A 12521-nucleotide genomic window follows, 5' to 3' on the forward strand; every position below is an offset into this window, starting at 1 on the left:
CCTATCCTAGGGCAGATATTGCTTCTGATCATAACCTACTGGTGGCAGAGTTACAACTTAGACTGAAAGCTATACTTAAGAAACATCAACAAAAAAGGTTTGATTTGGGAAAATTAAAAAACAAAGAGATAAGAAGCAAATTGAGTCAAGATCTGAATCAAGAACTAGCACTTATCAAGAATGATGGCATCATGAGGGTTGATGAATCGTGGGACAAATTGAAATCTGTCTTCATAGAGAAATGTACCAATACCTTATGTCCTAATAGAGCAGTAAAAAAGAGAGATTGGATGACTGATGAAATTCTTTCTCTCATAGATCAACACAGATCATATAAAAATCATAATCCAACAAAATATACAGAGGTTCAGAAAATTATTAAACACAAGATCAAAGAAGCAAAAGAAATCTGGATGAATGAAAAATGTAAAGAAATAGAAATTCTACAGGAAAAGCATGACAATTTTAATCTACACAAAAAGATGAAAGAGACCTCAGGTATATGTAAGAAAAAACAATTCTGTATCCTTCAAAACAAAAAGGGAGAAATTATATCCAAAAAGGATGACAAAATACAAGAATGGGTGAAATATATAGAACTCTTTACTGATAACAGACAGAACCCAGAAAATACTTATGAACATATGGAAGGTCCATGCATTCTACGATCAGAGGTAGAATGTGCACTAAACTCAGTTAAAATGGTAAAGCCCTAGGACCAGATAGAATACCAGCAGAAATAGTAAAGTTATTAGAAGGTGACAACATTAACATATTAGTAAAGCTATTTAATAAGATCTACGATACAGGCATAATCCCTCAAGACTGGTTACAGTCGACCTTCATCATGCTACCTAAAAAAGTAAATGCAAAAACTTGTAATGACTATAGAATGATCAGCCTAATGAGTCACATTCTCAAAATGTTTCTGAAAATAATTCAAAAAAGAATATACAGAAAATGTGAAGGCACCATCAGAGATACCCAATTCGGCTTTAGAAACGGCTTGGGAACAAGAGAGGCCCTTTTCTGTTCTCAGATCTTATTTCAAAAATGTATTGACCAAAACAAGGTAATATTCATTTGCTTCATCGACTTCGAGAAAGCACTTGACAAAGTCCAACATGCTAAAATGACTGTACTGTTAAAAAGAATTGGATTAGATGGTAAAACATCAGGATCATTGAAAACTTATATTGGAACCAAAAGGCATCTGTTCAAGTTGATGACATTATTACAGACTCCATTAACATCAAACGAGGAGTAAGGCAAGGATGTGTGCTGTCACCTCTTCTTTTTAACATCTACTCAGAAGCCATATTTCAAAAAGTCTTGGAAGGAAGAAAGGAAGGGATTAGTGTAAATGGTGAAATCATCAGTAACATCCGATATGCCGATGATACAGCTCTTCTGGCTGACAATATTCAGGATCTTCAAAATCTTTTGGAACTAATAAATGAAGAGAGTGAAAAAATGGGATTAAAAATAAATATCACCAAAACTAAATTCATGGTCATAAGTAAGAAACCAATTCTTAATTTAGCACTTTCTTTAAATAGGAAACAAATAGAAAGAGTGGCAAAGTTTAAATATCTCGGATGCTGGTTTAATGAAGATTGCAATCCAGAAATGGAAATAAAAGTTAGAATTAAAATGGTAAGAAAAAATTTTCTCTTGATGAAATCAACACTGTGTAACCGCAGTTTAAACTTAGAGCACACATGGTTAAATGCTATGTATAGTCTGTACTGCTATATGGTGCAGAAACTTGGACCTTAAAAACAACATCAATAAAAAGACTTGAAGCCTTTGAGATGTGGTTATACAGACGAATGTTAAAAATCCCATTGACAGCAAAAACGTCCAATCAGGAAGTTCTGGAACAAATGAGGAAATCACGTGAACTTTTAGATACCATAAAAAGAAGGAAAACTGCATATCTTGGTCACCTACTTCGTAATGAAAAATATAAGATACTTCAACTGATTATAAAAGGGAAGATAAATGGAAGAAGAGGACAAGGAAGACGAAGAAAATCTTGGCTGGCAGACATCAGACAGTGAACTGGTATGAACTCTGAGAGACTGCTCAGAGTAGCTGAGAATCGCTCAAAATTTGCCAAGGTGGTCGCCGACCTTCGATAGGAGATGGCACTCAAAGAAGAAGAAGTAATATTTGGATAAATATCCGACAAATTATTTGCAATTATGAATTTTAAAATATTAATGGGTGCATCTTCTGGAACAATATTTCTGAAAATAATTAATACATTGTAAAATTCAGATTCATCAATATCAGTATTTAATTTTTGATACAGCTATTTGCAGCAAAATTTTAATTCATTTTCTGTTATTTTTCTTATTAATTTCATATCATAAAGAAATCCAAATGATTTTTGGTGAATTTCATGCAATTCAAATCTTTTTTTTGACAGATTGAGAGCAGTATCTAAAATTACAAAAAAAGAAATTTATCCTAAAATTATCTTTGTTATCACCTATGTGTGATTCATCAGGCGTTTCATAATCAAAAAATACTTTTCTTCGACGTACTCGACTTTCTTTAAATTTAATTTCTATTTCTAATAGATTTGACAGTTCTTTAGCAATCTCAAAACAGCTATCAAATCCTGATATTCTCTGTTCTTCCAAGTACCACTAACTCTTTAATATGCTTAGTTGCTACGTCTATGGGAATTTTTGCATTTTGTAATACTTTACTTACTAAATTAACTTTTGACAAATGCTCATACCAAATTACAAGGCATAGTATAAACTCAAATGAATCTGTTTGTTCATATATTGAAACCACTTCTACTTTGATAGTATTATCTGATGCAGTTTTAAATAATTCTTTTAGTGCATTTAGAAATTCTGGAATTTGAAAAAGCAATTCTATTCTACATTCCCATCTTATATCACATAACGGTTTTGGAGTTAATTGTTTAAGAAATTTCTTTAATATGTTCCACCGTGAAGTTAAGGCAGCAAATAATGTATATATATTTTTTGTATAACATTAAAAAAATGTATTGCTATAACTGATGATTTTGCGACATCCCCCAAAATCAAATTTAAATTATGACAGGCACAAGGAGTATAAAATGCCTTTTCGTTTTCATTTAAAATGTAAGCACGGACCCCCTTATATACTCCTTTCATATTATTACTATTATTACGGGCAACTCCAGGGAGTCATTAGACTCATCGAGGGAGGCCCCAAATCATATTCATCACAACTATTTGACATTCATACAGTATCTATCATACCTCGCCTTAAACTCATTCACTGTCATAGCATCCACCACAGACTCAGGGAGCGCATTCCACTCATTCACTACTCTAAAAGTAAAGAACCCAGCTCTAACACCTTTACTAACCACACTTTTGCCCAGTTTCCATGGATGTCCCCTAGTCCTCCCACAACCAGCCCTGTTCTCAAAAATATCTTCTAAATTAATTTTATAGAAACCCTTCAGTAATTTGAATGTCTCAATCATATCTCCCCTTCTCCGCCTATCAACCAATTTTTGCAACCCACAAATCCTCAACCTGTTCTCATACGGTTCATTCCACAGACCTGCTATCATCTTGGTCACTCGCCTCTGGATCCTCTCCACCTCCTCCCCATCAAGAAGAAACCTAGGTGACCAAATCTGAGCACACAAAAAAAAGATCACCAATGTTGCTAACTCTCGTCCTTCTACTTTGCAAGTACGTTTTGCTGTAGCAATGCCCTTTTACACTGTGGGACGAGTTTCGAAGGGGCCTTTCATTCGAAATGTTTAAAAAAAAAAAATTAACATCTGGCAATTCATTACTTCCGTACAAGTTCGAAACCAAAGGAATTGCTAACAAATGTCTTCCATCTCCTTTCTGTCATGGCTTGAAGAGTCGACCAAATTCTGCTTGCCTTTTTTGTGGAGGAACAAAAGTGTCTTCTTTCGATTTCTTTTCAGGGTCTGATTATCAAATTGGGACCTTTCAAATTCTTCTTTAAGCGTTCGAAACAACAACCAAAGAATTCCAAGGAACCACACCGGGAGAGTGCGAAGTCCGCCCTGTCCACGTGATTTCGTTTTCAGTCTCAAACAGAAGGGAACGAACAATATTGAAATCGGTTTCAGATTCAAATTTTCGGTTAAAATTCGCGCGGAACTTACAGAAATTCCAGCTTCATTTTAACTGCCCAACACCGTGGACTAACTTTTGTACTTGATCCACGGTTTTGTCCATCGTCGACGTTAATTGCCATTCAAAGAGCGGATGGACCACTTTCGATGTATCGTTAGTTTTTCTGTCAATTTTAAATTCACTACAAAAACACGTTGCTTCGCTTCCAGACATCGAAACAGAAATCCGTATAAAAATGAGACGCGTTTAACTTCCCTGCTTTACCAAAGTAGCCTCCGGTTTAACTTAGCTCAACATGTACACACGTATTCAGTACTGTGCCATAGTGAGTATGTGAGTTATAGTGCGAATGCAGTTATTTATTATTACATCAAAAACCAAACTAAAGCCACATATGTGTACTGTATTTAAAATTACAAAAAAAAAAAAAAAAGCGACGTGATTTGCTCACCAAAGGAATATTTTTAACCACGAGCGCTCTTGCATTAACCAGCTCTTTCTACAACTGATTAGCGGGAATTAGCGTCCACCACAATCAGTACGAGCTTTTTTATACTTCCTCTACCGAGGTAGATAACACGATTTTCTTTACCCCCTCCCCATCCATCTCGCGCACACATAACGACAACAGGGACGGTGTTGTGGACGAAACTGTCCACTGCCGCTGCTAACCAATGTCGACAACGTTTGTCTTTCATACCCACGAATATGATAACGAAGCGAATATTCGCTTCGTTATTATTCGCTTCGTTATCATACCCTCTCCCTCTACAATCTGACAATTTAAGATTTAATTTATTCAAAAGTGATTTTATATTTTCATATATACCTTTACCAGTAGTGTCATTAGTTGTTAAAAACGTCAAAAGTGTTCACGAATTTCAATTTCTGCTTCAAATATATGTAAAAATCTAAAAATTACTGAAATTTGCTCCTGATGACTAACATCAAGAGTACAATCGAGAATTATTGAATAGTATTTAGCGCCTCCGTAGCGCAATTGGAAGAACGACGGTACATTGCGCCCTTCGATTGGAATAGGCCTAAGTTCGATTCTCGTCGCGACGGGAGGAATCTTTATCTGGTCGATTTCAATCGATGGTGAGTTAGCCGATCTCATACGGAGGTAGCAGGGTTTTTTCTCCCGGAAACTCGGGTTTTTCATCCCGCATACATACAAATCGGCCCTTCAGAACACACGCAATTTACAGACAAAAATTACTAGTTGTGGTGGTGTTGGAGGTGGGCGGTAGATGGCGTTGATTCGTAGTATAGGCAAGGTGTAGAGACAGTTGAAGATGTCCTCCCGCGATGAGTCTTCGGACTCCTTGGAGGTATCAGGAATAATAATAATAATAATAGTACTTTGCCTGTCGTATCGTATTTACAATATTTTCTTGAATTTTGGTTCCCATATCAATTCATTTTGCACAATGGATAATAAATACGCATTTTATTTCTTACCTATAATTTCCCCCCCCAACATCACATTAAATGATCTTTTAAAAGTGGATGAAATTCTGCAATTAATTCTATGATTAATTTTATGATTCCAAAAAAATTACCATTATGGGCTGTGTACAAAGTATTAAAATTACCTCTAAAAGCTAAATTATATTCGGATAAATAAAGAATTGCTGCTACTATTCGTCTTAAAACATTACATAACCGTTCTGCTTCAAATTTTATGACATTTTGATTTGCCTAATCAATTGTATTGTGATTTTTTAAATTAGATTCTATTTGTGTCCATGAATACATGCATTTCATGTGCACGGGATTTCGTTCGTGCGACTTGAATCTTTCACTTACATGTCGCCAGTCAGAAAAGCCATTATTAGTTAAAAAAATTATCATCACAAGAAAATAATTTGCAGCAAAAACAAAAAAAAATAGATTTGGAAGAGTTTGAATATACAAGCCATCTTCTGTTTTGCTTAACTCCGTTTGCAATTGTCCTAACATTGTGAGTTATGGAAAAACACCTCTTCTTGTCATCTTTTGGAAAAATCATTTTCAGACGGAGACGGTGGACCATGTTGTACAATTGGTGTTAGTGTTGGGTTGTTCAAATTTTTGGGCCATGTTCTGGATCATCAATAGTTTACCTTCCTCTGGTGTCTCAGTTTTAGGATCTTCAATACTCGTTGTTTGACCAAACGCGTCATGTTCTCCGCTTCCTTTGAGTATTTTAGAACTCTCATTATTAATTAATGTTGAAGCCGATGAACTGTTTGTAGTTATTTCAGAACTCCCTTTATCAACTGATATATCTGAACAAATATATGAGTTCAACTTCATAAATATAAACAGTGAATTTATTTGACGTTCTTCAGCCGCTTCTTTTTCTTGTTTTCGCTTTCGTTTTTCATGTCCAGTTGGATATTTTCTTCCATAATAATCTCTCTCACGACTAGTCATACTCTAGAATTAAATACGATAGATTTAATTATAAAATAAGTTAATAAATTAAAACAAAATTACTTACCTGATAAATAAAATATATCTAAAATAGATAATATTAGAAAATAAATAAATGTAATATAGATTGAAAACTGCTATTGAAGAAAAATTCTGATGTCGGATAACCTAAAACCAGTTTACAAAATATATTTTTTAAGATGTTTTGCAAGTAATGTCATATAAAAAAATTGCCATTTTAAAAACACCTATTTTATAATGCACTTTTCCCTATTTAACACTATGATGTACGATATTTGTTATATATCTTAGAGTAGTTTCAAATACTACCGCTCTAGTGTTATGATCTTATTTCGCTTACTATCACAATAGTTGGTTGTAAAACTATAAAAACACCTATTTTATAATGCACTTTTCCCTATTTAACACTATGATGTACGATATTTGTTATATATCTTAGAGTAGTTTCAAATACTACCGCTCTAGTGTTATGATCTTATTTCGCTTACTATCACAATAGTTGGTTGTAAAACTATATACATATTTTTTCTATATAATAATATTTTTATATAATAATTACAATATTAATTTATACAATAATTTAAAAAATTGATTTTCTTTTTTCAATTTTTTGAGCTCTGCGGAGGCCCTGTGCCACCGCACAGTTCACACACCCATGAATACGGCCTTGCATCTCAATATATGCTCTTTACTTGGAAAAACCCTAAACTTGAATCCCAATTAAGGATGTGGGAAAGTTTTCATCTAAAGGTGAACTGTTCCGTCTCAGAAGTAGGAAAAAAATACTTTAAAACCTTCAAAAACAGATTTGAATAAACGTATACATAATTACCTAACACAATATATTAAGCAGCATAATTTTAATTTGCATGCCGATTCCATAATACTATACAAACCTTTGAAGTTGAAGCCTTGTTAAATGGTTGGACTATCCACTCTCCAATCGACAGGCTGAGGGTACAGATCCCGGCGAAGACAGGGGTGTTCATAATTGTCTTTAAGTTAGTGGTTACATCAGCGACTAACAGAATAAAGATAACACACTTCTCACTCGAGGAACGTTTTCAAGACATTATTTGAACCAGTCCCAATTATTTTAGTTTTTAGAATTTTCGAGTTAGTCCATTTGCGGTGCAGGTAAGTAGTAAATTCTCTCAGAAACTTTTTTTTAACTCCTCAACTGAGAAAAAAAAAAGGTAGGTAGGGTTTTTTTTTCCATCCATAAACTTGGGTTTTTCGTCCCACAGAGCAGGCAAACCGGCTCCACGAACGGAAACATGGATAACAGTCATAAATACATCCCAGCCAAATGCCAGTCCCCAGCCTGGATAAAATTGGGGGGTTGGAGATAGCAATGGTGAACTACCCTGTAAAAATCTCACCAGGAATACTTTGTGGGCAATGACTACAAAGTCACCTATGGTCGAAACGACTGAATGGAAAAAAACAGGGATGAATCCACAAATCGTTAAAAACGATGAATCATGTCACCATCTTATAAAATATTATATTCCTATCCACCCAGTCCTGAATTCTTTTTCACTAATCCTTAATACACCAATCACAATACCTTAACTGCCACTTCTGAGATGCTTATTGGCTTATAATTTGCTAGGAGCCTCCTTTATGCAAAAAAGGAAACCTTTGCATAAATGTTTCCTTTTTTGGTTTATTCTCAGTACTAATGCTTAAATTAAATTAAACAGCTTGGTCAGAGGAGCTGATAAATCCTTTGAGCATTCTTGTGATACACATGCCAATACGCCATCTAATCACATGGCTGCGTTCATATTGAGGTTCTGCAATATAAGGAGGGATGTGAATCTTGCAGAGATTCACATCCCCCCATATACCTGCAAGATAACCAGTGGTGTACCCAGGGGCATGCTGACCATATGTGCAATGTTGCAATGCACACAGGCACCAGGATAGTAAACACAGCTAAGAAGAGGAAATACTTTAAAAAAAACGTTTTTTAAAGTGATTTTTTTATTGGGGGGGGGATAGGGACAGCAACTAAAGTTTTGCACACGGGCGCCAGACACTACTGGTGTGCTCCTGGGTGTACATACACAAGGATTAGTTCTTGGTTGACTGTTATTCAATCTATATATTAATGATGTTGTGAAGTATTTGACAGAAGATGTACAGCAGAAGATATATTGCCGGCCTGGTTGGCTAGAGTATTCGCTCTCCACCCAAAAGGCTGTGGGTTCGAAACCTGCCGTGAACATGGATGTTTTGCGATTGTCTGTGAAAATACTGGTGGTCGGTAAATGACGTTGGTGCAGTTGATGATGGTAGGTGGAGAGAGTTGCAGAGTAGGTGCCCTCCCTCGATGAGTCTTTGGACTCCCTGAAGGTGTCATGTAATAATAATAATAAGCAATTTGCTGATGATGCATAGATATGCAGGGTAATCAGGAATAATGCTGATATATAGGACTTCCAGAATGATTTCAACAGGCTGGAATTGTGGACATGTGAAAATGGCCATCAGTTCAATGTTAGTAAATGTAAATTCATGCACATGGATGTGATGAGACATAATATTAGGTATGTTGGTGTGATTATGCTAGAAGAAACTGATCAGGCTTGGGATTTTAGAGTTTAGTAAGTAAAAAGTTGATATTCAAGAGCCCTACAGAAAGATTAAAATACAACTCACAGGATAATGCAAACCTGAAATGAACCTTGACAAGTAAAGATAAACAAGTCATTTTACCTGTTTACAAGGCTTTGACCTGCACACACTTGGACTAATGTGTGCAGTTATGGCATCTCTGTTTTCATGGTAATTTTGATAGAGAAAGAATGCAAAGGAGAGAGTTAAAATGATATTGGGATCATGGAATACAGTTCATGAAGACAGACTGAGAATTGATGGACTGCAGCCACTAGCAAACAGGAGAAAGCTTAGCGATATGAAGGAGACTTAATAACGTCTGAAAGGATCATACAGGATATCAACAGATGAAATTTTTCATTATATGGTTCGGAAAGAACAGGAGAGCATCCTTGGAAGTTGAAAATGAATGTGGTCAAGAAGAGAATGAGAGCTAGATTTTCTATCATAGAGTGGTGTGTGACTGGAATGGATTGCCATTGGAGATCATCATGCATATCAAGGATTTAGGCCTAGCATGGCCTGTTCCGGCCTTATAAGTCATCGTTGAATCTTTTAAGAGGACATCCTGGTTTTCTTTTTCCTAATAGTTGGGTGTTGCTACAGACCCAGGAGTGCAGAGGGTGGGGACCAGGAAATGTTTAGACAGTTGAGTTTGGCAAGTGCAAGAAGAATGATTGTTATGGGAGATTTTAACTACAGTAGTATAAACTAGGGAGAGGAAGATGCATGTAGCAATAAGGGAATGGAGTTTCTAGAATTCTTGAGGGACAAATGTCTTAGGCAACATGTAATAGAGGGAACAAGAGGTTCAAGAATTTTGGATTTGGTTATAGCATCAGAAGAGTTGATAATAACTGAGTTGAGATCTCTCCCACCAGTTGGAGAGAGAGAGACCATATGGTTTTGACTTGGAAAATGAATAGACAGGCAGGAGTATCAAAGAGACGGGAACGTATGTGGAATTATAAGGCAGGTGATTATAATAGTCTTTGACGTCAACTTGGGGAAGTTTCATGGAGGGAGGAATTGGAAGGCCGGGATATCATTAGTGCGTGGGAAATTATGAAAGAATATTTGTTAGCAGCAATGGCAAGTTGTATACCACGAATGAAGAGGAGGACACAATTTGGAGTAAAGTGGATGACAAACAATATTAAACAGGAAATGCATGAGAAAAAGAGGCTGTGGAAGAGACATAAGGAGACAGGTGAAGAGAGGATGCATGAAGAGTATAAGACACAGGCCAGAAGAGTGACTAGTATGGTAAGGAAGAGGAAACTGGAATATGAGAGGAGATTAGCCCTACGATTCAAAGAAAATCCTAGGGAATTTTTTAGATATGTGGCAGTAGGGGGAGAAATGACTGTGGAAGAATGATATTGTGGGATAAAAATGGGAACAGAGTGACTGATGCAGCAGACATAGTGGAAGTGTTCAATGAACACTTTATTGGAGTATTTCATCCTGGAGGAGTCAGTTTTAATGCTAGAGGGATAGGGCAGGTTCAAGGTTTAGAGGTACAGGAGGAGAGTGTGTTTCAAATACTGAGTACTCTGGATGTTAGTAAAGGTGTGGGACTGGATGGTATTTCACCACAAGTTTTGAGAGAATGTGCTAGGGAACTGACAGTGCCTTTGACCTGCTTTTTCAATGAAAGTCTGGCTGCTGGAAAGGTGCCCATGGAATGGAAGGAAGGTAAGATAAACTGTGAGAGTCAACATGGATTTGTGAAGGGGCACTCTTGTTTTAGCAATATGCTAGACTTTAATGATAAAGTTACAAGAGCATTAGATGAAGGAAGGGCATATACTGCCATTTTCTTAGACTTAGCAAAGGCATTTGACAGGGTGCCACATGATGAGCTGATATTTAAGTTGCAGCACATGGGTCTGGATGTCAGATTGGTCAACTGGATTCAGGATTGGCTGTCCGATAGGTATCAGAGAGTTGTGTATGGTGGGGCAGTTTCAAGGAAGCAGAGGGTTACAAGTGGGGTCCCACAGGGCTCAGTACTAGGACCTATATTGTTTAACCTTTATATCAATGACATTGTCAGTGGATTGCAATGGGATATTCAGTTGTTTGCAGATGATGCAAAGCTGGGAAGGATTATTAGTAATAGTGCAGATGCAGCAGCCCTGCAAGAGGATTTGAATAAGCTAGATAGATGGGCAAATGAATGGGGATGTTGGTTTAATGCAGCAAAATGTAAGGACTTGAGGTTTGGGAAACATCGATGGGACACTGCATACGCTATGGGAGGAGTTATACTGGAGGAAGTAGGGGGAGACAAAAGATCTGGGGTTGATGATTGACAGAAACCTGAAATTTAGGGGACATATTGAAAAGGTGGCGAAGGTAACACAGATGATTGCTGCAATAATGAGGACACTGACCTGCAGAGATAAAACAGTTATCATTCCGTTGTATAAGACCCTGATCAGACCACACTTGGACTACTGTTCTCAGATTTGGTCCTCAGGATTTGAAGGGGATAAATTAACTGTGGAATAACAAAGATGGTTTCAGGACTGTACAATGATAGTTATGAGGATCGGCTGAGGGAATGTGGACTGCAGAGTTTGGTAGATAGAAGGAGAGGTGATATGATTGAGACTTTTAAACTGTTCAGAGGTGGTTACAGGGTTGACACTGGGGAGTTCTTTCGCTTGGTTGTTATGAATTTCCTTATAAAATAAGGAAATTGTGAGCAAGAGGGTGAGGAGTTGTTTCTTTGCATGGAGGGTGGTTGAATCATGGAATTCATTGCCTGATGGAGTGGTGAGAGCGAGAACGGTCAATGAGTTCAAGAAGTGGTATGATAGACTTTGTGTTTCTTAGGGGGGGGACCTCCCCTCGATGAGTCTTGATAGACTTTGTGTTTCTTAGGAAGGACCTCCCATGATGAGTCTTTTGACTCCATGGAGGCATGAATAATAATAATAATAATGACTTGTACTTTAAGGCTTGTTTTGGTAATCTTTCTATTTTCAATCTTTGAACGTGTTCCATCCATTTATGTTTATTTTTTTACTACTTATTCTTGGTTTAATTCTTTCATAATTTTTTTGTTTCTTTTGCGAACAAATAGAGTATACTTTGCAGTTTTTCTCATAAACTTCATTTCTGCTGTTATTAATCTTCGTTTGATTGTCCAGATTTCACTTCCATATTGGATGAGATGAGTGCAGGTAGTATGAATGAATTCAATAACAGGTGTAGGTCCTTCAATGAGTTCTTTCAAGAATGTCTATATTTATTGTACAGGATAGGAACTTTTAAAAAAAGCTTTCACCGTTGTTCAATTAATATTGGAAT

At 36.5% G+C, this 12521-nt stretch overlaps 1 protein-coding gene across 1 annotated transcript in view; it reads right to left on the reverse strand.

Annotated features, from left to right (window-relative positions):
* Positions 1 to 6472: 6472 nt before the first annotated feature.
* The window catches only part of arg (arginase), a 273733-nt gene continuing 267684 nt past the window's right edge, over positions 6473 to 12521 (reverse strand). The window contains exon 11 of the mRNA XM_090395245.1: positions 6473 to 6557. The gene's annotated coding sequence lies outside the window, so the exon portion shown is untranslated. The remainder of the gene's footprint in view (positions 6558 to 12521) is intronic.

The sequence above is a fragment of the Typopeltis vanoorti genome, chromosome 7, assembly GCF_054136105.1.
Source record: "Typopeltis vanoorti isolate ZY-2024b chromosome 7, IOZ_Tvanoo_1.0, whole genome shotgun sequence".
NCBI lineage: Eukaryota > Metazoa > Arthropoda > Arachnida > Uropygi > Thelyphonidae > Typopeltis > Typopeltis vanoorti.